The 26,967-nt window shown below is 44.3% G+C and overlaps 1 long non-coding RNA gene across 8 annotated transcripts; it reads right to left on the minus strand.

Annotated features, from left to right (window-relative positions):
- Positions 1-315: 315 nt before the first annotated feature.
- LOC103661482 lies at positions 316-26,515 on the minus strand. 8 transcript variants are annotated; one of them, XR_005833610.1, is made up of 8 exons: positions 26,248-26,515; positions 23,044-23,089; positions 15,949-16,078; positions 15,206-15,332; positions 9,181-9,289; positions 7,061-7,152; positions 5,951-6,157; positions 316-1,792 (listed from the first exon to the last, which is right to left on the minus strand). It is a non-coding gene; the product is annotated as an uncharacterized LOC103661482 (long non-coding RNA). The 8 variants fall into 8 exon arrangements; XR_568094.2 differs by having other exon boundaries at positions 5,947-6,157; XR_568097.2 differs by lacking the exons at positions 23,044-23,089; positions 26,248-26,515 and adding exons at positions 17,436-17,518; positions 17,837-19,926 and having other exon boundaries at positions 5,947-6,157.
- Positions 26,516-26,967: the final 452 nt, after the last annotated feature.

Consider the following 26,967-nt stretch of genomic DNA (forward strand, 5'->3'; position numbering starts at 1 on the left):
TCAGTTGAATCACCTAGAAAGATTTATTTTTGAAAGAAAGAAAGGAAGAAAGAGAGAGAAAGAAAGAAAGAAAGAAAGAAAGAAAGAAAGAAAGAAAGAAAGAAAGAAAGAAAGAAGGAGGGAGGAAGGAAGACAAAGAAAGAGGGGAGAGAGGGAGGAAGAGAAAGAATATCAGGAGGGAGGGAGGGAGGAAGGAAGGAAGGAAAAAAAGAAGGGAAGAAGGAAGGAAGAAGGAAGGAAGGAAAGAAGGAAGGAAGGAAGGACAGACAGGGGACAGGGAAGGGAACAAATGAAAAAATATACACAATGACATCATTGGACAGATCCTGCTTTATTAAAACTCATTGGCCCATCATTGAAAGTGACTGAAAATTTCAACAGCTCCTAAGTTCGGGCTGCCTTCAATAGAACGTAACTCGCAGGGAGACACAGCTGTAGCTGTCCTTCTAAAATGAAGAAAAATCATTCTCAGGAATGAGTCCCTAAAACGTGTTTAATATGTGGCAGATGTGCCCCACAAGCTAGACTATCATCAGAACGCTGGGCTTTTCCTTGTTTCTCTGCAGGAAAACCATGTAACCCGAATGGATTTATCAGGCGTATTATCACGAATGTTCTCTAGATGCTGCAGTGTCCCTGCGGACTGGCCCAGAGAACTTGAAACAGCTGCTGCCTGACAACGAGAACACACGGAACAGATGAACGAGGCCAGCACATCACAAGAAAGAAACAAAATCCTAAGGGAATCCCCACTCGCCCCCACCCCGTCGTGCTCATCAAAAGGCCCTTGGCATGTGGAATTCTTACTTCCCACCCCAGTGACAGCACCAGCATTCGGGAGACGTATGAGAACCCGCGGCCCCTGTGGAATTGTCTGCCTCTTCCTCACCGAGGAGCTATGAGGCGATTCTGGACACAAGCCAGAAAGCTTGCCTACGGACTTTACTCCTCAGACCAGCCTGCTGGGACCTACAGCTCTACGAGCCACGGCACCCCCAGCACCAGCCCAGTGCGGACCCAGACATGAGGAGGTTTGGTTTGTTATTTCCAGAATGTCTGCTTAATGCCGCACCGTGTGTGTGTGTGTGTGTGTGTGTGTGTGTGTGAGAGAGAGAGAGAGAGAGAGAGAGAGTTCTTTTAGGTCCCGAGACTTTCTACGGAGAAGGGAAGGAAGACAAGAAAACTAACCTCATTTCCTGAGTGAGAAACTGAGACACGAAACTAGAAATTTCTATCTGTGATTATCAGAAGAAAGCTAGCACTTGGAGAGTTCCTTACAGATGCAAACTGTCTTATTCATCTTTGAATCCTCAGTGCTTTGAGGACTCAGAACCAGTATATGACTTGAATGCAAGTTTCACGTTCGAGGAAGGCTTGTTGGCAGGAAATGTGTTCTACCTGCGATACTCCGGGCACATACATGATCTTCTGTGATCCTGGAAACTCTTCTGATCAATAGATGTCATTGCCCCCATTTCCCAGATAGGAAAACGAACTCTGAGAGGGTCAATGACTTTGTCAAGGTCCCACAGAGCTCATAACGCAGTGTGGGAAATCAAGTCCCGGCTCCCCATTGGGCCGTCGCTGCCTCCTTTTCAATTGCAGATTAGCGGCCTCACCACCAGCCTGCTTCCTGCAGACCTTGATGACCGTGCCAGTCTCCTCCTCTTCCAACCAGAACATGAATTGCATGAGGCCCGGGACCTCTCTTAGGTCAGACTTTCAGAAGAAAACACTCTACCCTGGGCCGCTGTCTTATTTTTTTATCCTGTCTTGCTCAAGGCGTGGCCCACTGTAGGTAATAATGAAAGTAAGAAAAACTGAGTAAATCAATAAGCAACTTGGTTGTCAGTCTAAACTACACAGAAACCAAACCCTTGCTATGAACCGTGTTCAGGAGCTCCATGTGCATTGTTTAATGACTCTGTGAGTCTTGCCATTTAATGATTTCTCAGTGATTTATTCCTCCATTCCTCCCACAATGTGCTATTACGTAGCCATGACTATAAGGAAGCAGACTCTCTTTTGGGCCCTCGTCCTCTTCTCCAGCCCCGTCTTTCCGACTGGCTGCCACCTACTTTGTCATTTTAGATGCCCCAAAGGACCTGTAGCCCTCCACCCCCCCACCCCCAACACCATTATCCTATCTCCTGCCTCTTTACCTTTGCTTACACTTGCCCTGGATTCTTTCTCCCCACTCCCCACTCTGCCATCCTGCCCCAACCCCTAATTGTATCTTAGAACTCAATTTAGATGCCACGTTTTTTTGTGTTTTTTTTTGTTTTTGTTTTTTTTGTTTGGTTTTTTTGGAGGCCTTCTAGGATTTCCTCCCAGGCTGGCAGACCTTTATCTGGAGCTTCTGCAAACCTCCTGAGCACCACGTTTCCACCTCCCACCAGGCTGTGAGTTTGTCAAGGACAAAAATTGTGTCATTCATCTTTGTGTTGCCATTTCCATGGGAACTTAGAAAAGGGGGAAAAAAGAGGAAGAGAGAGGTTTTCCGTAGATGGTGAGGTTGGAACAGCAAACGTAAGGAAAGAGGGTAGCGGTTCCCAAAATTGGAGGGCAGCTTAATGAAAGACTAGGTTGGAACATTTTTAAAATATCGAAGAAGAGGATGTAATTACAATAGGACCAACAGAGGGGGAAACGCAGGAGAGAACAGAATGATCTTCTCGGTATTTGCTGCCCGTAGCAAGGGGACAGGCAGCAGCAGAAGCAATCTGATTCTCTAGGTACGTAGACAGTGCTGGGGTTTGTATTCTCACTGCTTAAGTGATGCTTACAGTATGTGCTGGACTTTTCTAAGCTTATATGGCTCGGCCAACTTTGCATAGTGCGCATATTCTGGAGAAATGAATATTTATGCTGTTAGTTGGACAAATACACAACTCGAAGTTTCTTTCCACAAAAGCTATCAAGCTGAAAGAAAAGTCGAACCCATGGTACAATGGGATTTGCTGAATGTTCATCCCAGGGCTGTGCCAATGTGGGGCCAGTAGGAAAGTCATTCTGTGTCTATTAGGTGGTTAAAAAGCAGTTGCATAAAATCATCACCAAGTATCATTTTCATAGGGCCCCAATTCACTCTCACCAAGTAATTCTAGAGTTAGGAATCTTTCCAAAGAATTCCTGCAGAGCTATACCGGGATAAAATCTGGCCCATTGTGAATATAAAGTGGCAATTTTATTTAAACAGTTGTAGCTCCTTGGGTCTCTTCTGGCTGACTCTAATATTGCTCCTTGTCTATACACCTTGGACACATTTTCACTTTCCTCTGAAAAGAGTTTTACTGCTTCATCATCTTCCTCCTGCCACCTCTCCCTTCTAGTGAGTGCTGTGTCGGGACAATGGAATAATTTGTACTTGGCAGTCTGTTGATGAACTTCATAGCAAAGTTATCACTAGTGACCCTCCATACGTGTCCCTGAATCTGGCACCTGACCAAGCCGCTTAACCTTGCTACGCCATTATTTTTCTAGCTGTACAACTCAGCTGATGGGTCCTAATCTCTCCAGTATCTCAGCTGCCAAGGGTTGCATGGCGTTCCTATGGTTTCTTTGCCAGCGTGAGTCATGACTTCCAGTTAAAAAGGCTGACTTCCAGTATTGTCCCATCTGTGTCACTTCTCCGGCAAACAGGGGCTAGTAAAATGGATGTGACCTGGAAAAGCTTTAGTGGTTTTTTGCAAGGTATTTCTAGTTTATGGCCACACAATGGAATTGACTGTGCATGGGCCAAAGAATCTCATCATCAGACTTAGCCGGCAGGATGGCTTTGAGCTTCACCCAATAATAGATTATGATTTAAGGTTTGATTCGAGGAAAGCATAGATTGATTGAGGCAGCCAAGAAGTAAGTTACTATGTAGAATGAGCCAGGCGTGGTGAAGGATGGTGGGCCTGGGTGGGTTGATTGGTTTTTTCCCCCAGTGGTGGGAATGTGCTAATCAAAGAGTAAAAAGTCAAATGCTTAGGGGCTATAGGAAAGAAGTTTCCATGGCAATAGGTGTTGACGGAGGTGTTTATGGGTGCCTGACAGTGTCTGAGCAAGGGCTCTGTCCTGGTTCCACTCTGCCTGCACTACTGCGCGTGGCCATGACTTTACGCTTTTCTCTACCAAACCCCGTGGCCAGAGTAAAGGACCAAACCCGCCTCCGTGGGAGTGAATGATACCCGTGGTAGGACACAACCATCAGCTGCATTGGCCCGAATTTGCACCCTTCCCTAAAATCTACCTTAAAAATTCCCAAGTTATCAGTTTTCCTTCCCTTTGCAACCCAGTGTCTTGAAACAGAAACCCATCTTTGCTGCCTTATTTTTTTTTAACCCCACTTTGTCCCCTCTCCAGTTAATCTTCAGTGCCTTTCACATTGAAGATCCAATTGCATGATGGCTCCAAGGGCTTTTCTGGCTCCTGAGTTCATTTCTACACTCTGATGAGATATATTGCAATGAGAAAAGTAGCTAACCCCTTATTGGAAATCTAATATATGCCTGGCATTGTAGCTAAAAGCTTAATAACTCATTTTGTTCTCACAGCAGTTTGAAATTGATGCAATCATTAGCCCAGTTTACAGGTGAACAAAATAAAGCCCAGAGAGGTTTAGTAACCAGCTCAAAGTCAGGTGCTCAGGGTGGAAGAGGAAATTGGACCTAGAGCCACCTGATTCACCTGGAGCGATCAATGCCTGCTGCTTCTCGTAACTTTCCCGGAGGCCCATTTAAGCGAGCCCTTCCTCCTCCGCATCTCTTAACAGGACGGCCTAGTGCAAGAGGACACGTGGTCATCCCCTGAAACAATGTCCCTTTCCTTATATTTCCTTATAGTTCTTGGTGTAGACAGAGGCCTGCTGACCAGCCTCCCAGCTGGAGGCCAAAATCACGTAGGAACGCAACTGTGGTCTAGAAGAGCAAGCCCCGTGTTTCTGGAAGACCCACCAGCAGCACTCCCGTGACAAGACATGGCCTATGTATATTGTGTCATGTTGGCAAAGACCCTCTTCAGACAGAGGAGAGGAAGGGTATCTTTGAATTAATTTCAGCAAATTCCTATATTTTTTTATCCCTCCTTGTCTGCTCTCCATCTTCAACATCAGTGACTATGTGATCCAATCACATTCCTGTTCCAAGGGTGTTCCTGACTCCCGTAGGTCTGCTCTCTGTGGTGACCCCGTGCCCTACACACACCGCACACCACCGAACTCTCCTTCAGTGGGGCTCCACCACACCCTGTGCAGACTTCCAGGTCAAATGTTTGCTTGTTTACATTTTTTGATTTGAGTGTAGTTGACACACAACGTGACATTAGTTTCAGGTGTGCGACATAGTGATTCAACAAGTGTATACCTTATGTTCACATATGTCGCTACCATCTGTCTGCGTCAAGTCGAGTATTTGTTTCATAATCTCAGTAGACTGTAAACCCCTTAAGGACAAATACCTTGTCCTGTCTTCGCCCGGGCACTCAGCAGAGGCTGAGCAAGTGTTGATCGGCTCAGCTCCATTTCTGGCTCTCTCAGAAGCCTTCCCTCACACCGACCCTGAGGCAGTCTCTCATTCCCAAGCAGAATTAGCAGAGCCCCCTGCATCCCCCAAGCACCACATTTACGCCCCAGGCAAAGCGCTTGTGTTGCAGAGTCACATGTCTACCTGCTTCCTGCCACCTGACCCCTGCTCATCTCTCCAGCCTCACCTCTTCTACTGTCCCCTTGTTTTTCCTGCTCCATCCAGACTGGCCTCCCGCGCACTTCTCAACCAAGCACCTTCCCACCTCAGAGCTTTGTACTTTCTGGGAACTCTCTCACTCCCTCGCTTCCTGCAGGTCTCTTTTCAAGGGTCATCACCTTGGAGAGGCTGCCCCCAAACACACAACCAAAATACCAACCCTATGGGCATTGTCCAGCCCACTCTCTTCAGAGCACTGATGCCGACCGGCCGGTATTACCTACTTCGTGTGCGTGATTCCTGTCATCTATGGTAAAACGTAGGCTCCTCGAGGACAGGGGTTTTGTCTATTCTCTCTTAGAACAGAGCCTGACACATAATAAGCCCATAACGACTCTCTGCTGAATACGTAAATTCCCTAAGGGACTGTGAGGCCCTCAGGAACCAGGCGTGTATCATTGTTCCACCTCCAGCATCCGGTAATGGTAGGCCTAGGACAAAACATGAGCTCGTTACTTGATTTATGACGCAAATGAGAGGTGTGCGCAGAAAAGTCTCTGCTGTGGGCTCAGGTGTACGCTCCGTTCCGTCCTCACAACTTTAAGAGGTTGTTGCCACGGCCCCCAACTGAAGAGGGGAGGAGACTCAGCATCAGAGAGCTGAGGTGACTTGTCCCAAGTCGTGGCTAGTGTAGGGCAGATTGGGGTCCTGAGACCCCACCTACACTGAAACAAGTGGATATTCGATTCATATACAGTCCTGTAATCAATGAAGTAAATCAAGGTAGAAAATTTAGAAAAAAAATTTTTTCTAAGTAATCTAGTTTACTTTCTGTGATTTTTAAATTTATTTTTCCCCTAGGTCAGTGATATTTTCAGCTTCCCTTTCCAGAGGAGAGTGAATGGAACTGGTTATGATAATGAACACGACAGTCATCGAAACCAATCGGGAAGATAAAGTGCTGTATAAAGCACAGCAATTATGAAGCTAAAGTCATTGTTATCGCTTTCAAATGAGCCACATCTCTCAGAAAAATTAAGTAACTCACTCTTGCAGCTTTTACAATTTAACCTAAAGAAATCCATAATTTTTTTATTTAAAAAAGCCAAGGATTTGCAAATACACTCCATTCCCCAGGTCTCAATGAAACACTTCTTTTCTTATAAGCGTGCTGGTCGGGGTCTGCCCTTCTGCAGTGGGTGGGGGAACGCAGCACCAGGCAGAGCTCTTGTTCAGATTGTGTTCAGGAAGGACTGTCTGGAGACCGGGGAGGGGGGCATATTTTGCAAGAGAGCTGAAGCTTGGACTGATTTTATGAAATTAGTGATTTTTAAATATTTTGCATTTCCCTAAGTCCAAAGGCAGCAGCTTTGCCAGATGACGACATTACCCACCATGCGCTCAGAGTCGATTAAGGACACATCAAGAGGCAACCATTATGAATTCAGACATCTAGAGGCGATCACGGTTTTGCAGTGCGGTGGTCCTGTCCATTAAAACACAAAACACAAAATGGAACAAACGCTTGAAGAGCTAACATGTCTCGGCTTTCACTACACCCCGTGTGCTGCTGACTCCTCCGTCTACACGGCCAGCCTAACCCCTCACGGAGACTCTGTGCCATGTAGTAGCCAGTACCCAGTACCTGCGTCTGCAGGTCTGATGGGCATCACAGAGGTAACACTGAGTCCCATACTGAGCCCTTTACTGGCCCTTCCCCTCGCCCACCAAAACCAGCTCCTACTGCCAAGTGCCCCATGTCAGCAGCAGCAACTCAGCTCTTAGACCCTGTTGGCTTTACCTTTGAGATGTATCTAGAACCTGACCCTTCTCACCACCTTCACTCTGCCTTCCTGGTCCTGGCCCCCATCTTTGCTCACTTGAACTCTAGCAGGGGTCTCCTAACTGGACCCCCGACTTCAGACCCTTGTGCCCCGCACCCTAACACGGTCCCCAAGGAGATTTTTATAAACGAAGTCAGATCATGTTGTTCCACTACCCAGAACCCTCCAACGGCTCCTTATAGCACTCAGAAGCCAAATTCCTTAATAGGAGCTCTCAGGCCTATATTACTTTCCTGGGCTTTCTGTAACAAATTACCACAATCTTAGTGGCTGAAAACAACAGAAATGTGTTCTCTTGCAGTTCTGGAGGTCAGAAGTCTGAAGTCAAGGTGTTGGCAGGGCCCCTCGCCCTCTGGAAGCTCCAGGAGAGAAGGCATCCCTTGCCTCTTCCCGCTTCCAGTGCCGGCACTCTGGCTTGTGGTGTGTTTCTCTGCTCTGTCTTCCTGTCTCCTTCTTCCCTGTGTGTCTATCTTATAAGGATACACGGGATTGCATTTAGAAACCACCTGGAGAATCCAAGATAAGCTCCACCTCTTATGATCCTTAATTGTATTTTTGCCATATGAAGTAATAGTCACATTTGCCATATAAGGGAAACTTCACAAGCTCCAGGGATTGGGATGTAGGTATCTATTTTAGGGGCTACCACTGGATCACTAGAGGGCCCTACATGACCTGCCCCTGTCACCTCTCTGGCCTCATCTCCTGCTCCTTTTACCTTTGTTCTCTTCATACTCACTGGCTTCCTTGCTATGCCTTATGTAAACCAAGCTCATTCCCGCCACAGGGCCTTTGCATTTGCTGTTTCCTCTCCTAGAGTGCTGGCTCCTTCACTTGCTTCAGGTCTTAACTCAAAAGCTACCTACTCAGTGAGGTTTTCCCTGGTCACCTTATTTAAAATTTCAGTACCTCCTAGCATTTCATTTATCCCTTCCCTGCTTTACTTTTCTCCTTAGCACGGATACATTTTACCACTTCCTCTAACTTACTATAGATTTTACATAATTGTTTATTATCTGTCCTCCCCCACCAGAATGAAAGCTACCAGAGGGCAAAGAGGTTTTTGTCTAATTCACTATATGATCCCAGCACCTAGAACAATGCCTGGCACATAGTCTTTTGGTAAGTATTTGTTGAAGGAATAAAGGCATCGAGCACTTACCTCCTTGCCAAACCCTGTGCTAAGCGTCTTAAATGCATTGCCTCATTTTAAGCCTCACAATGATACAAGCAGAAACTGTTTTTCCTATTTTGCAGAGGGGAAAACTGAGGCTTCCACGTTTACTAAATCATCCAAGATCCCAGAGCCAGAAAGAAGCCCAGCTGAGATTCAAACCCACGCTGGCTGCCCCCAAAGCCTGTACACATAGTGATTACAAACACCCGTTGTATTGGTTAGCTCGGGCTGTCATAACAAAGCACCACTGACTGGGGGGCTTAAACAACAGAGATTTGTTTTCTCATAATCCTGAAGGCTACAAGTCTGAAATCAAGCTGTCAGCAATGTTGGTTTCTTCTGGGGCCTCTCTCCTTGTCTTGTGGATGACTGTGTCCTGCTCGTCTTCCCATGGTCTTCCTGCTTGCAGGCCTGCGTGCTGCCCTTTACTTATAAAGACACCAGTCCTATTGAACTAGGGCCCCCCTACATGACCTCATTTTACTGTAATCACCTCTTCGAAGTCCCTGTCTCCAAATCCATCATGTTCTGAGGTACTGGGGGTCAGGACTTCTCCACATGGCAGCATACAACTCAGCCCATAACACTACTTCATCAGACACCTGACAAAAAAAAAGAAAGGGGTCCCCCTATTAAATCTTCGTTTAGTGGCTCCTTCTCTTCAGCCCGCAAATACATATAGATCTATCTATCCAATTAAAAAACCTCATGAGTTTCTGTCCCCTTCAGTTCGTGTACACTCTCTCTCCCTTCACTGCCAAATTCAGCAGAGCCTCTGCTGGTCTTGTTCCATCCCTTGAAATCATCGTTCTCCTCCCGACATCCACTGGCATCACTTTTCCAAAAGTCACAAAGCCAAGGCCTGTGGCTTCTTCGCAATCTTCATGATCTCACCGCTCACCACCGCACACCATCCACCACCCCTCTGGATTTCACTCCACACCACACGTTTATCTCTGACAACTATGGCGCTCTCTACTTGACAAAGGTGAAAAGGTCAGTGGGTAATTTCTGCGGTTGGTGTAAGATCAGAGATGTCTGTTTAGGGTTTCGGTATTTAGGGTTAGTATTTAGGGTTGCCAGGTAGAAGACAGGTTACCATGCACTAGTTGGGACGTACTTATACTAAAACATTCCTCATTGTTTATCTGAAATTCAGATTTAATTGAGAATCTTCTATTTGCTAAATCTAGCAACCCTGCTGGTATTCAGTTGTGGTGAATGGATTCTCCTTGTCCTGAACCTTCAGTAAAGTTCAGAAGCAGAGTAAAGTCTGCTACTCCTGGTTAGTGGTAGTTTTGGAAGTAAGGGAACTAAGGTAGCATTCTAAAGAAGCACGGGTTTGAGGAAGGGAGAACACTCACAAGAGAGAGATTCAGAGAGAAATTCAGGAGAGTAGGAGAGAGGTGAGCCCAGAGATCCCTAGAGATTCAGGAAACGTATATAAGGTATCCACTTTATATGAAGAAAAAGTTCAAGCCAACTGATTTCAACATTAAAGGAAACAACCACTCATATTGTCTGTAACGTCACTCGGAATACCTCAGCATAGACAGAGTGGTAGGTATGTCATCTGCACCCTAGAAGTACCCTATCAGAAATAGAGTTAGTATTTTGGAAGACACTAGTAGGCATCCACGCTCTAGAAACAGCTACTGCAACAGTTTCAATACTATAATCGGTTCTGTAAACTAGCATTAAGAATGTTATAAAAATATCTTACAGTGGAAGTGAGTGGTGCCAAAGATATGGGGATTGGCTAGAAACACTGTGTAGGCACTTTGCATGAACAGGATATTGGATCTGGTGAATCCAGCTATACTTAATGCCTTTGGAGAGGCCTATTGTAATCACCTCCTATTCACCCCGTTGGTGAAGGAAGCATTCCTGTCCTGGGGTTATGGAGATGACAAACATGTGGTACTCGACACCGGACAGGTAGAATGGACAGCACTTGATAAGTCATGTACACTCACAACCCGAGGAAAGAGGACACAGAAGGCCCCACGGGCTTGTACAGGAACAGAGTAAACAACCAGGGACTGTGGGAGGCAGGCTTTGTAGTACCAAGAGGGGGAAGTGGCCCTTGGCTCTTTTGGAGGATGTGATCAGCTTGTTTGAATAATCCCATGTGCTGGCAGGGAACAGAAGACTGCTACTAGGGATAAGCAAGGAATGTGTCTGGTTCTTGTGATAAGGTTTGTTTGGCCAGAGGACCTTATCTACAGGAGCGGAGTGGGGAGAGAAATTTGTGGCTAGGCCATTTGTGGCCTTCCTGATTTTACAAGATGTCAAGGCAGCATAAAATATCAATCAAAATATTGATTCTAGACCACATGGCCCCAGGCTTCAGGTTCCACTTGGTCCTGCACATCCCTCCTTCAGAGAGGATTCATCCCATCAGCCTAGAAAAAGAGCTGATCCCACCACCATTGTCACATCTGTGCAGAATCAGACCTATAGATACAGAGAACAAACTGATGTTTGCCAGAGCGGAGGAGGGTGGGAAATGGGCAAAATGGGTGAAGGTGAGTGGTAGATACCAGCTTCTAGTTATGGGAGGAATAAGTCATGGAAGTAAAAGGTACAGCATAAGGAATATAGTCAATTATATCGTAATAGCGTTGTGCAGTTACAGATGGTAGCTCCCATCACTATGTTGTACACCCGTAACTAATGTAATATTGCATGTCAACCAGACTGAAATAAAGAAAAATATATTTTTTTAAAAAATTAGAACATTGAATGGAAAGTATTATTGGAGATCTAGGACTTCACCAAACCTAAAGGAAAAGGCTGGGTGAATGTCTTTTGCTGATCAATATGTGTGGCGTAATCCCTCTAAGACTTGCTTTTCCATTGCAGCATACCTCCTGATGGACCACATACTTCTCGTGTACATCTAATCCTCAGACTTCTCTTCAGACCAGTCTGGTAACTGTGAAAGACCAGCAGGGTCCTAGTGGCCTGGAAGGCTGGGGGACGCCCAGGGCTGACATGAGGAAAATACAAGCCACCCCCCGAATCTCTGCTCAGTACCCTCTCTTCTCACCATGCTATCCAGTGTACCTGCTCCCAGGGCTTCAATTACATTCTCTGCATATCTTCCTGGGACAATTAGATCCTGGTCTTCTCTGGAGCACCAGAGTTACTTTCCCAACAGTATGGTGGACACCTCCACATGCTGCCATTAATTCACGAGTTCAAGCATTTATCAGACTGTTATCGGTAGTAAATGTTATCGATACAAAACACATGATAGGTCTTGCTGTCTTCCTGGGGTTTGGTTGGGTGGGAGATGTCATGCAGGCCCATGAACTCAACACATCCAATATATTATGACTGTCTTCTGGCCCTCAATCGACTCCTCCTTCTTCAGTTAAAGACATCACCATCCCACCGCCTGCTAAAATCCACAGCTCCTAAGTCATGCCTGTTTCCTCTCTCCCTCCCTCATCCTACGATTCCCTGTTACCTTTCTGCCTGTGACCTGATTCCCTTCCCTTCCGCTGGGCAAGCACGTAGCCATATAACTGCGATAAGGTTTGTCGGGCTGAACCAAATTTTACTAGGGCTTCCCCCTGCACACTCACCACGCTACTATTTCACAAAGTTATCATTCTTCGGGTCCCCCTTAACACACTGCAGCCTACGAAGAGTGGTGTTTTGTACTTTGTTAACATCTGCCTTATATCCTTAACACATATTTTTAAATCAAGGTTCTCATTACTTTCAAGGTAAAATTTCTAAGACTTCAAAAAGTACGAAAACTCCATTGTCCGAGAGACCAACACAAGCCAGCGGCCACGGTCTGGTTTTTTAAGGCCAGCTCTGAGGCAGCGAGAGAAACGTCTTCGCTGCTTGCAGAGATGCTGATGATGCTTTTCAGAAAAGGACCCCGAGGATTCCAGTTTTAAACAGACTCTAATAACAAAGCACTTGCAGCCAAAGGAGAAAGCTGAGCCCCTGACATGAAGTGCCAGCAACACCACCTTCCTCCCTCGGTGGTGGCCGCTGACGCGCGGTGACGCATCTTCTACCCCGTTTGTGGGAGAGCCAATCAGTTCCCTTTGAATGAAATCTTTCTTCGACTGTTGAAACACTCCTGGGGGAAGGGAGGGAAAGGACAAGGGGAGCATTTCAGAAACAAATGGAGACCCAAACGCCAAGTTTCTGTTCTTGTTACTGTTCGGGTTTTGGCCCCGTAAAGACGGTCTCAATTCCATGTTTTTCGCTAAGCTGGTTTGTTTGGCCAAATTCAATGATAAATACAGAGCTCTGAGGTCAGTCTCACCTTACTCGGAAGGCTAAAGCCGGGAAGTTGAGCTTTCTGTGGTTGGGGAAACCTTGGAAGCCGCTGATCTGCCACTGACAACGGGAGGCCAAGATATGGGCCAGATAGTTTTTTCTTTACAAATGTATGAATCTGGGACATTTCCCTCTTAAAAACCCAGCAGACAAGCAACCTTTGTTGATAGTTCAGTGCTAATTGCTGGGTGGGGGGTGAAGAGAAGGCGGGGGGTGGTATTCGGATCGAGTGAACAGGTGGAATTCACAGATAGGCCAAGAGCTGTTCTGCAGTGATTCATAAGCACCACAGCCGACCTGTGCCTCTTCCCCCCGTTTCCTCATCCTCCGCTACTCAGGTACAGTCACACCCCTACAAGGGCAGGACATTCCCAGTATATGGGTGAGAGCAGGGCCTGGGTATGGACAGGCCAGCTGGTCAACCTGGAGGAGGTGATGCTGACTTCTGGGGACCCTGACCTGTGTCCCCGGCGTTTCCCTCCAGGTTATGAGTCCCTAGGGTGGCTTTTCTCCAGATCCATTATAGAAGCCCTTTTTAAATGCCTGCCACATCAGCGCTTCTCACTTGAAAACAAAGGAGTTTAAACATGAAGGATAATCCGTTTTAGTGCTGGAAATACGAAGGCCAAGGCAAAAGTTAGACTTGTTCACAACCTGTGAAATCATAATGGGCAACATGCAGCAGGTGCTTACTAAGTGCCAGGGGCTGCTCCTTGTGCTTACCAACTTCACCAAGCAATCTTAGAATCATCATCCCATTTCTTGTACATAAGGGAACAGGGCCACAGAGAGGCCAAGTCACTGGTCTAAGGTCACACAGCTGGGATTTGAACCCAGGCAGTCTGACTTCAGAGCCCTTGCTCTTAACCACCCCCACATGGACCTGGCCTGTCTCCTAAGTAAAGACATGTGACGAATGGCCAAGTGGCCTGGACAACACTTCTCTCCTGAATTTATGTCCACAGGTAAAGGGCAGCAAACGAGGGCTGCTTGGAAGAGCAGAGGGAACTACACAGGGATAGGGCAGCAGCATATGTGACTCCGTGCACCAGGTTCTGCCAAGAATGCAGGTCTCACGGCGCAGAGCCAGGTGCGGGGCCCCTCCATGCCAGCACGCCCGCCGACAGAGCAGAAAGGACTGAGAGGTGCCCTAATACCGCATTGCCGTTGGTGGTGGATGCGCATTCTGATGGGAGAGAAGGCAGAGCCCGCAAACTGCCCTCAACTATGGGTGAGATTCAAATGCCAATGCTGGACATTATATATACATATATATATATACACACACACACACACATATATATATACACACACATATACACACGTATATATGTATATACTTATATACATACGTATATATATACATATATATATACACATGTGTGCATATATATTATATTATATATATATATATGTTATGTTATGTTATGTTATGTTATGTTATGTTATGTTATATATTAGTCATTCAGTGATCCACCAAAGATATGGAGCTTGGATTCAGTTTATGGACTAGCAAATAAAAGCCTTGGTTGTCATAATACAACCACAAAATCTCTCAGCTAAGACTAAGATGCCTTAGTCAGTTTGCACTGCTCTAACAGAATCCCACAACACAGACTCTGTGGCTTAATCGACAGTTGACTCCTCACAGTTCTAAAGGATGGGATGTCCAAGATTAGTCGTCAGCAGGATGGTGTCTGATGAGGGGCCACTTCCTGGCTTTTGGACAGTTGTTTTCTCATATGCTCACATGGTGGAGAGCAGAGAAAGAGGAAGCAAGCGCTCTCATGTCTGTTCTTACCCCCAAATCCATCATGATGCCTCCATCCTCATTGCCGAATTGCCTTCCAAAATCTCCATCTCCAAATGCCATCACACTAGGGTTTCAACATATGAATTTTGGGGGACACAAACATTCAGTCCGTAGTGAATGGCATTCCATAAGGCTTCACAGGCACCATAAAAGATTATACACACACACACACACACAGAAACTGTGCAGGCCTGGAGCAAACTCAGAGATTTAATTGCCCCATTGTTCCCAAACGTCTTATTTAATGTCACTGTGTCACTAGGGTGGACAGCTTCTCTGTTTTGTGCACCACATATACCCAAAGTTCACTGCCTGGAACTCAGATAGAATTGTTGAATTCAGTTACTGAGATCTTCCCATTCCTCCGTGTCATCATAGTCCATCTATACTCTTATACCTTCTTCCCGAAGCCTCTGTTTCTCCAGATTCTGATGAGGCTAATCGACCTCTGTTGATTCACAGCAGAGATGGGCACACTTTGTAGTTATGGCCCACGTTTTCATTATTGAAAGAAAGTAAAGGTTCTAAAGTAAAGGAAATAAGGGGTCAAGATTAATTCAAAGATTTTCCAAACTATCCGAGAGAAACCTAAACACACTGGGTCTCTAGTGTTGCTTAACTCGGGCACAACCCCTACACTTGAAAAACATTTGTCCAGTGACAGATTCTCTTCAGACATTTGAACAGCTGCCTCCATCAGTCCCTATACTCTAAGACCCCTATCTTAAATCTCTGAACCAAAGTTCACAGACCCTTTTCTCCCAGGGATGACAGAGTTATGGAATTGAGGTTATAAATTCAGTAAGGCCCCAAGACCAAGTTCCAAGTTCCAAGTTGGAGTGTTAGGGTCTAATGTTGATATTTTGCTTTTTTAAGTCAAAGTCATAATTTGAAACAGTTGTTCATCAGCAAATCAGTTTTCTTACTCTTTCCTGATCTTTAGATAACAGTCTCAACAGTTAAAAGATTATAATATGGGTCAGTGAGCTAAGCTATGTTTTTAGTTCTCAATACTCAAGTTAGTTAACTTACAACATCTTATACCAAAATTTCAATATGGATTGGAAAGAAAAGCAATTTGGGGAGAAAAAAGAAAAATGAACCATTGCCCAAAAATGTCTGTTCCTTCTTTTGGCTCACCCATTTGTGCTGTAAATATTTGAGTAAGGTAAAGACGTGAGGCACTCTCTCTAACCCCAGGGACAAATTCCAGCACATGGATCAGTATGTTCTTTGCCTTCTCACTCAGTTTCCAGTCGGAAGCTCATCCCTAGGGGGAAAAAAAGGCATCTGACTGTGTTGCTTTTATACAAAGTATTGCTCACTAAGTTAAGTAAGTGAGTCTTGCCATTTTCCAGTTAAGGACGTTAGGATTTGACCCTTGCTCTGGAGGGCAATTTAGGACCTACTCTTTCTGCTGCCCACAAACTGCCTTCCGACTTCAAAGGATGGGCTTGTGGTTGGGTATTTAGCACAATTTAAATGGCAGCAAAGCAGCAGTGGCTTGCTATACTGGAGGGCTTTGCTGGCAAGTTCAATCCACAACCCTTTAGAGATGATAACAGAGACACGAGAAGTAGTAAAGGGGAGGGCATTTCCAAGGAATAAGTTAGAATAGTGCTTTCTGGTAAGATGCATGTTATTAAGAAGAGAAAAAGAGGTAAAGAAGTGAAGAGAAGGAGCCTGAAGAATCAGCAAATAGGAAGACATGAAGAGAGAGAAGACATCGGAGCCCACGAAGGTTAGAGTTTGTTTTCTCAGTGTGAGAAATGCATACATGTTCAGAATTGGTGATCCTTAACCAGGGCACCCAGATGATTCCGATGGGTTTTTTTTTTCTTCTTCTTCTGCATACCGAATCAGGATCTCTTGGTGGAGTGTATTGTGAAAAAGGCCCCCAGATGGTTCTAACCTACACCACTGCCTAAGAAAATGTGTGCTGCATAATACTTTTCTGTCTTAATTTTCTCCTAATATCACAGTTTAATTTTTCAATGCCATTAATTTTTTTTAAACGCTCAGATGATAAAAACAATTCACTAAAAACCTGAAAAAGTACACCTAAAAAGGCTAAAACCATCTCTAAACTGATTAGCCAGACATATCTTCTTTAGTCCAGGGAATCTAACTCTAGAACTGCTGTATGGATTTCAAGGGGCTTGTGGCCTAAACTTCTGAAAACTTACAGAAAATTACTGTTGCCTTTTCCCCTTTAATAATGTTAACATCATCTATTTTAGTTTGAAATTGCTTTTTTTCCTAGTTAACAGGACATATCTTTAATATCCCCACGTCCTTACGTACCCTTTGAGAATACCACTTCTAAAGGGCGAGTATATTGCAACCCCCAGGAAAATTCTCCGCGTGTGCCACAATAAACAACGCTCAAATCAACATCCACGTACATACGTCTCCGCATTTTTTGTTTATTTTCTTCTTTCCTATTCTGAGATGCAGAATTACTAGACCAAATGGTATGTCTTTTAAAGGCTCTTGGCATCTATTGCTTTTGAGAAAGATCTTGCCAAACTGCGCACCCACCAGGAACGCAGTAAAGCGAGGGACTCTCGTGTTCTGTCTGTATGCTTTTAGAACATACTCTGTGACTCTCATTTCTTCTTACATACCTTTTATTTGTATTAGTATTAGTCCCCTTTCTTGGGGAAAATGACAGCCTGATACAGGGCCCAAGTGTCCTGAAATGAGCCACCTGAAGAAGGACAGAAGAGCTCACGTGAGTTACTCTAACAGCCTTCATCAGGCCGCCAGCCCCAGCAGCTCCGTCCAGGGTGATGCCCCCTGGTGACTGGTTCCTTCCTGGGGTGCAGATGTGTTCGTGTGTCCACATCAGAGCCACCAGCATCTGGACGTGCTCCTGGCACAGGCAGGGGGATCCCTCCTGTATGAGTCCCGGGGGGAGGCAATCGCCTGCCTCTTGTTACCAGAGCTTTGGGAGCAAGACACCTCCTCCCAGCAGTCAGCATGGGGTGCCTGAGCCAGGTCCCCCCACCTGGATGTTCCAACTCACGCTTCTGTCTCTTGGGAACCACACAGGTGCAGGGAGAGCTGGGAAATGACGCAGGCCGGCAGCAGGGGCCAGCAGCTGCCGTGGACAGTACAGTGCTTCAGTCAGTCAGTCCTGGGACAGGAACTTGGCAGGGCTTGAGCCCGTCCATCCCTTTCTGGAGGCCTCTCTTTTGCCTTCCGTGGTAGGCTGAATAACATCCTCTGTCCCCAAAGAGGTCCTCACTTTAATCCTTGGCACCTGTGAGTACGTTACCTTAAATAGCAAAAGGGACTTTGCAGATGGGACTTAGTGAAGAATCTTGAGATGGGGAGATTATCCTAGATCATCTGGGTGGGCCCAACATACTCACAAGGGTTCTTAGAAGAGGGACGCAGGGAGGTCAAAGATAGCAGTAAGCCCTGTGCTAATAGCATGAGAAATCGAAGAGCTGTGGCCACAAGCCAGGTGATGCTGGCAGCCTCTAGAAGCTGGAGGAACAGAGGAACAGACTCTCCCCCACAGCCTCCGGAAGGAACCGGCCCTGATGACACCTTGATTTTAGCTCCATAAGACTCATTATGGGCTTCTGACCTCCAGAACAGTCAGACAATAAATTTGTGTGGTTTTATGCTAAGTCTATGGTGATTTGTTACAGCAGCAATGGGAAACTAAAACAACTTCCACTGATTCCATGATAGTCTCCCAGTACAGATATCTGCTTAATGTAGCCACAATCTATTCTAGTTGCTTATCACCAACTGAATGTCACCCATCCTCAGCCCTCACCCAGTGCTGGTTGGTTCCTATCCTCCATGCTCCCTCCCTAGTCCCTGCTTTCAGCAAAGAAACCCTGCTGATCCCAAGTCGTGACTGCAGGCACCAGGCTATCTCCCCTCCAGGCCACAGACCAAGTGAGGACAAGGATTCAGTGCAGCTCACCTTTGGAAGCCAGCTCACCTAGCACAGTGCAGGAGTAAATATTAGTTCAATTACACATTAAAACTTGCTTGTACACACACATGGACACAAAAGGTGGAAATGCCTTAAGAAAGAAAAAAATTTTGAATAGATGGAGAAATATTCACATTAGGTACCTGTTTTTAGACAATGGGAATTATTTTTAAAAATGGTATACTTCTCTACCTAAAAGGAAAATTCTGTCCTGATTTATGAGGATTTTAAAAAGCTGACTTTTACGTGAACATAAAATACTAAACATACAATATGTTCGCGAAGTTGCTTGGATAGAACTGAAAGCGGAGCAAAAGTAATCAATTTATGATATTATCAAAACCTAAGGGGAAATGAAATGTCCGTTTCAGTAACGCTGGGTGTGTCCATGTTTCTCACACTTCAGTGTTATTGTAGGACACTTCAGCGGCTAGTTGCAAAATCTTGATGGTCTGCTAGCCTGGCTTTATCCTGGCTGGTGTGGAACATGCATTTGAGACACATGGGCTTAAGAGATCTCTCTCCCTTCCATGACAGGGAGTTTTAAAGGATTTTCTCCCCTCCCCACCAACCATGTCCCCTGTCTAAAATTTTTAAGCCTTTGGACTCTATCCTATAAAAATGCAAGAGCACAAGTGCAGAAGGATATTTGCTGTCACTCTATTTTGTAATAGCATTCCACTGGAAGCAACCCAAATGTCAGTCAATGAGCAAGTGGTTGGATAAATTATCGGACGCCTGTAATGTGGAGAGTTCTGCTTTCCTGAAAAAGAATGAGGTAGTTTTATACATACCACTTGCTTTCAAATCATAGTTCACTGCTCTGCTTAAAACCCTCCCGGGCTTACAGTTGCATTTACATAGAATTCGAACTCCTTCCCCTGGTCTAAAATGTCCCCCACTGGGTGGCCGTGCCTGCCTGACTTCAGGTTTGCCTTCTCCCCTCCTCTGTTCCGAGTCAGCACGATGGCCTTCTCCATCAGCTTCTCCTCAGCTGCTCCCAGCTAGCTACTGCCACAGGTCCTTTGCACTTGCTGTTTTCTCTGCGGGGAGTGTTCTTCCCTAAACCAGTGTTTCTCAGCTTTAGTTATATATTAAAACCATCTGCATTACAGGCTTCATCCTAAGCCGGTCAATTCAGGATCTCCGGGGAGGCTCCCAGGCACCAGGTTGTTTTGGTTTGGGCTGTTTGCTTGTTTTTAAATTTCCCTGGTGATTCTCTGCAAAGCTCAACTTGAGAATCAGGGTGGCTTCCCAGAGGGGGTTCCTCTCCAACATTCAGGACGTAATTCGAATATCACATCCTCAGAGAGAGTACAATTACACTACTTCTAAAACTAAAGATTTTATTTGACAGAGAGACTTTTTAAAAAGAAAAGTATAAGCAAAGAATGAGTACTAAATGGAATTGAATCTGCAAATGTTAAGATGGTAAATAAGAGATGGCAGATATTGAGAAGATGGCACGCCAATTCGAGGCCGACAGAATTTAAACTTCAGTTTGCTCACCTGCTGTGGTGGGTTGTATCAGTTACGTAACATCCGAGCCCTTATGAAAACTGTACCCACCTTAAAGAGCTTTTTTTTAAGGAATAACAAGGCTGCTATTAGCACACAGTGAACACTAGGTAAATACTATTAGCTAATTTTAAATAACAAGTGATTGGTTGAAGCAGGAAGTGCTTCAGAAATTCAAAGAAAATAGACATGTCAGGTGCCTTGGGGTCAGAGAGGGCTTCTTTGAGTAGGCAGAATTTCATTTTTGTCTGAAAGAAAAACTAGAACGTGGGCAAGCTGAGAGAATGGTGAGGGTTGCGAGTGGCATCCCAGGAGATAGGGAAATGGAGAGACAAAGACTAGAGGTAGAATTTAAAGTGTGTTTGGGGAAGAGGGAGTTAAACAAGAAGAAAGAGCTTGCCCAGAAAGACAGCGCAGCAGTATGTCAGGATGGGTGACCCTTCTGTTTTCTGTCATACGGCATCTTTTTAGCACTGGCATTTCCCTGAATTAAATTGTGTGGAAGAGTAAGTCTCTGATTGGAAGCAGATCCATCAGACATAGAGGCAGAGAGTGGGAGTGGTAGGAGACAGGGTTTGGAAGGTCATTCCCTTCAACAGGAACTTGTGTGGTCTCTTGGAGGCTGACTCTGGGCCATGAGTTGGCCAACCTCAAAGAAGCAAGCTTGTAAAGTTTTCCAGGGACGGACCACAAACCAGTTCCAAGGGGCAGCACTTGGTGCTCCCATGGGAAAACCTAACTACTCTTGAGGGGAGCCCAACTCTGTCTGAGTCAGGGTCCTTGGTTGCCAGTCACATTCCTGCAACCAAGGAACATCCAGCGAAGAGACTACTAACAAAGGGCAGGCAGGGTTAAAGCAAACCAACAAAGGACGGGTGTGGAGAGGGAGAGAGCTGCAGGAATCCTGAGAGAGACTGCCAACCCATAGCCCAGCAGAGGGTGGGCTGGGGAAGTATACCCTAGTCTCTCTTCTGGTCTGCCCTCTCCTACCGGTGACTTTCCATTGGCCAACCTCAAGCCAGAAGCCAGAGGCCAAGATGTCTATTGATGTAGTCCATACAGGTCAGCATCTCAGGGCAAAGTACAGAGAGTGGATCTGGAATATTCAGCACAGCGGAAAATCTTACAGAATGACAAGCTCACAGAAGGGGCTGATTACCAGCCTGCCTCCCCACTAAAGCATTCCCTTCAGTGGATCCCCTCCATGTCTCCCTCTCTACCTCCCACCTCCACCCCCTGCACATGTAATTGATCATCCAGTCTTGCCAATTGGACTTCCTAGTATCTCTCAAAAATATACTCTGCTCATACCATATACCTAAATTCCTTGGAGATTAAAGATTTATGATTTTACTTCTTACAGCTAAAAGTACTGGATGAAAATCTCGCTGGATATTTATATAACCTTGGAGTAAAGGGCGGACTTCTCAAATCATGACCTCAAAGGCAAAACCACAGAGGAGAAGACTGATACATTGTGCTACATAAAAATTGGAAACTTCCATTCAACAAAAACCACCATGAACAAAGTTGAAAAGGCATCAAAAATAACCATAACAAAACTCAAACAATGAAATAAGAAAATTTCATCTCAGCAAATTTAAGTAAAAGGAGTACTGTCTAAATACTTTTAAAGTTCTCATAAAATAGATAAGAAATGACCCAAATTTGGGAGTGGGGGGGGGATTAAGAAGAAAACCAAACAAATAAGGAAAAAACTGTAAAAATAAAAAAGAGAGGCATAGGCAAAGGACACAAACAAGATTGATTAAGGAGGAAAAACAACTTGATAATGGCATATGGAAAAATGTTTAACTACCCAATCCAAGAAATGCAAATTTAAATAAGAAACTATCCAACCAATTTCACAAAGACTGTTTTTAAGGGGAGCACTCAGTGCAGGCAGGGGTGCTAGTGGATTGCTTAGAGGCGTATAAATCATGACAAAGTTTTGAAAAGCAAATTGGCAGTTCAGTATTGAGAAACTTTAAAATTCATCCCCCTTGACCCAACTTGAAAATTCTGGGAATTCTGGGAAAATTCTGGGAAAGTTTCTCAGTCTTTTCAAACACTTTTCCTGCTCACAAAGTCCAAGCATGTCATATGGAGTTCCCTTCCAAGTTTCATCTCGCACATCTCCCAGCTGACATCTGCCACTCCATTAATGCAAAACTGCTTGTTCTTCCCAAGACACATGCCTTGCACTTTTGTGCCTCTGAGCATGTCCTTTATATTTCCCTCTACTTAGAAAGTCCTTCACCACCTTCTTGGCTTGGCTGACTTTGCTTACTCTTCTGGAATCAGCTAAGTTGTCATTACCCTCCAGGTTGAGTAAGTTTGCCTTCTTCCATGTTTACATAATACTGGTACATATATTTTTATAGATAATTTACATGTCTATTTACATATTTATATACCAACTTACACGCCTGTCTCCGCCATCTTGGTTTCTCTCTTTGTATCCCTATATGGACGGTTTTCAACTGGGAGCAATTCTGTCTCCCATGGGACATTTGGCAAGGTGTGGAGACATTTTTTGGTAGCCACAACTGGGGGGAAACCAGGGATGCTACTAAACATCTTACAATGTACAGGAAAGCCCCCATGACAAAGAATTATCCAGCCCCAAATGTCAATAGTGCTGATGTTGAGAAACCCTGTCCTATCCCTAGCTCCCACCTAGTATAAAGCACATAAAAAGCACACGCCAAAAAAAAAAAAAAAAGTTTTAACTATATAATGAACAATAGTAAAATTACCTTTTCAAGCCCAATGTCTTCTTCCATACAATAGATGTAATAATATCTATGTCAGAGGGTTGCAGGGAGGATTAAAAGGGACAACATATGAAAAATGGTACAAAGCTGATGTTCCATCAATGGTGGTTTATCCTAACAGTAAAGTACATAAATTAAATCACAGACCCAGACTGTTTTGGTGCTGAAATGAGTCTTAAAGACTTTGCAGTTAAACCCCTTCACTTTATAGCTGAGAAACCCCAATCTGTAAAGGCTAATGACTTGCCTAAATTGTTGGCATCAGATCTGAGTTTCCAGTTTAGTGGCAAACCACATTTTAAATGGATGCATAAGAAAGGAATTATAAACTGACACTTTTGTAAACCAAATAATTATCTTTTGGTGGGGGTTGGCTTGTAAATATAGTTTTCATATATATGTATAAAATTTTCTTTAAAATAGTTAGAATACTAACAGAGCAATGACTCAACTGAATAATGTTACCACAAGTTTCACAGGGGTTTATTTTGAAATTACATTTTTGGCATTTATGCAAAAATAGGCAAATGTATTAAAATACAAAGTAAAACAAATAATAAATACTTTTGACTGTAGGAGAGATATAGTCAGAATCCAGAATAACAATTTAAATAGTTTGTCATAATACATAAACCTCTCAAATATTAACAGACTTTCTGGAATCTATGCTAAAAATTAACTGCCTTGTAATGACTCCATTCTTCTTCCCTGCTCAATTGCTAATACATACAATGACATTTCTTAGCAAAATATAATTCAGAGGCACCGTCCAATCTGAGATCTCAGATTCTAACATGTTATGACTTTTAATATGAACACGAGCATAACCAGAATTTAAACAAATTATGGCAAATAAATTAAAACATTTATATTTTAACATCTATAGACTTTATTAGGTGTTCCTTATACAGTCATCTGGTATGTTTAAAGAGTGAGCAATCATATAAAAGGAAATACGGTCATAACTGATTGAAGTAATAAAATCCTGAAACTAAATAACATCTCATAATTCATTGCACAGCATATATTAGATTTCATTACATCAGTATATAGCTTAGTTGTAAATTCTCCTGATGGCCATAAACCTCTAAGGTGTTGTCATCCTGAAAAATGAAGGGGAGGGAGTTGGTGGGGCACAGAATGGATAAATCTTCAATCGCACTGGAGTGTTGTACCTTGAAGTTGTAAAGTTGTAGTGCATCGCCACCTAGTGGCAGAATTTAGTACCTTATTCTAACAAGGCACCCTTTCCTTGTATTTTCTAAAGTTACTGATTCAGTCACCCTTCAAGTCTGTTCATCTCTGATACCACACTTCCTAAAACTCACGTCACCCATACAGAGTAAACTCAATTCCCTTCATCCTCCAGGTTGTCCCAGGTTTGCTTAGTACAGTTTTTATGTTCGCCTAACTTTTAAATTCCAAGTACTTTGGTTATTTTCAAAGCCACAAACAGGATGTCTGTATTAACAAAACCCCACCAGGTTTGTGAACATAGAAGGATTGTTATGGCTGTAGGAACTTTGGGCTTTGGCCCAGTTTTTATTTTTATTAATAAGTCTTTTAGGAAGTCAGAATTAGTGCAGAATTAATGCCTTAAAAGGGAGTCCTTAAAGTAAACATGAAATCCTTACCAAATTCTACACTTGGGATTTTATTAAGATTCCAGAGTTTTAAAACAGGCAATGGTGCTGCTGGTGAATATTCCTTCACGAACCTGTGGGCACCATTCATAGAGCACCACATAAATGTTTAGGCCGTAGGACTCCGTTTGGGAATGTTACCAAACATTGCTGTGCAGTTTGGGATTACCAGAGTCAGTACCTGGGGACCTGAGGCCCCACCATTCCTTACTCTGCTTCCTACGCTGGACACCATGAAGGTTGAGTGATGCACTACAACAGTGAGCATAAGCCAAGTGTGGGATGGAATTGCAAAGAACAGAAAAACAAAGTAGGCCACTTGAGAGTAAGTAGATCTATCCTTCTTTGAGGTCTAGGAAGCCATATATTCAAAACTTAAATCAACCTCAAACTTTGAACAATAAAAGATATCAAACATTTTACACTGTACAGACGTTTTACACTGTAGCAGGATGTGAATTATTGGAAGTTTAAAAGACACTGCCAATCCAAAAGGCAAAACAAGGAAACAGGAAAGTCTTAGCTGGGCTCCATCCCAATCAAGCTGTCATACAGGTCCGATTCCGCCTGTCCTCATCTCGAGTAATGGGTACTTCATTCAAGGCCAGACATCCAAAGGAGGCAGATGGACCAGAAATGAGAGTGCCACATAGGAGGTAGAGGAAAGAAGCCCAGGACCTGGGCCTCGACTACACCACTGCTAAACTTGATGGTCCTCAGCATTTCCCCAGAATATTTATTCTCCCTTCTCACATAAAGGAGCCCAGAAGCTAACCCTTTTAGGGCTGACCATGTGCCAGGAACTATTCTGGGTGCTTGACAGGTAATGAAATCAGGCAATTTTCACAATACCCCTATAAAGTAGGTTCTACCATGAACCCCACTATAGAGCTGAGGAAACTGAGGCACAGAGCGGTTAAATCAGAGTCCTCCAGTTACACAGTAATAAGTGGATTCGTATCGGGGCATCTCTGAGTCCCTCTAGTCTGTCTGCAGGATGATGAGCCTCTGTATTTCAGATTTTTCCACGCTGATTTTTCAAATACTACAGCTTGTGGTAACAAAAAGGCCCTCCCTTCAAATGAAAGGATTTCATTGACCAATTAACAAAATTCTCACCCCTTCAATTATTCTTTCAGTGGGCCAAATACTGTTTCTACTTTCTTACTCTTCGTAACAAGCAGAACAGTACTGATAATTAACAGTAAAAACATTGACATAGTGTTCTATGGTTTTGAAAGAACTTTTGCATACTTTTTCCATTTAGAAGAATAAGGTCATTAGGTGACGTGGAAAAGCCTTACCAGTTTGGCTACAAAGAGCTCTCACAAAGTCACAGATTGCCCTAATGTCATGCCTCATTTTCTACCTTGAGCGGGTGGATGACCCACTTCTTCCTGTTACACCTTAACCTTGGTCAGTTGTTTGCCCCCGTCTTTCAGTGGAGCCCTTAGACTTGCTTTAAATGTCAACAGCATTTACAAGCATAGTTCCTAAATTTAGTGCCCTGGCCTCCCTCCACCCCATCCTTCTCCCCACACACCTTTGTAGGGGTCCGGTGGGAGGTGCTTCAGCTCTGGTCTTCTTGTAAAGGTGCACGTTGGATCCTTAGTTGAATGATTATCAGACTCCTGCAAAAATGATTTTGAAGTTAAAGGAGCCTCTGGAGAGTCCTAGTCAAGGAAATTCTCTGAGGATACAAATGCTTTTAAAAACAGGGGTTCTGACCTTACGCCAGTTAGAATGGCAAAAATAGACAAGGCAAGAAACAACAATTGTTGGAGAGGATGTGGAGAAAGGGGATCCCTCCTACATTGTTGGTGGGAATGCAAGTTGTTACAGCCACTCTGGGAAACAGTGTGGAGGTCCCTTAAAAAGTTAAAAATTGAGCTACCCTATGATCCAGCCATTGCACTACTGGGTGTTTACCCCAAAGATACAGATGTAGTAAAGAGAAGGGCCATATGCACCCCAATGTTCATAGCAGCAATGTCCACAATAGCTAAATCGTGGAAGGAGCCGAGATGCCCTTCAACAGATGACTGGATTAAGAAGTTGTGGTCCATATATACAATGGAATATTACTCAGCAATCAGAAAGAACGAGTTCTCAACATTTGCTGCAACATGGACGGCACTGGAGGAGATAATGCTAAGTGAAATAAGTCAAGCAGAGAAAGACAACTATCATATGATTTCTCTCATCTATGGAACATAAGAACTAGGAAGATCGGTAGGAGAAGAAAGGGATAAAGAAAGGGGGG

Source organism: Ursus maritimus, unplaced genomic scaffold, assembly GCF_017311325.1.
Source record: "Ursus maritimus isolate PB19 unplaced genomic scaffold, ASM1731132v1 scaffold_9, whole genome shotgun sequence".
In the NCBI taxonomy this organism is placed as follows: Eukaryota; Metazoa; Chordata; class Mammalia; order Carnivora; family Ursidae; genus Ursus; species Ursus maritimus.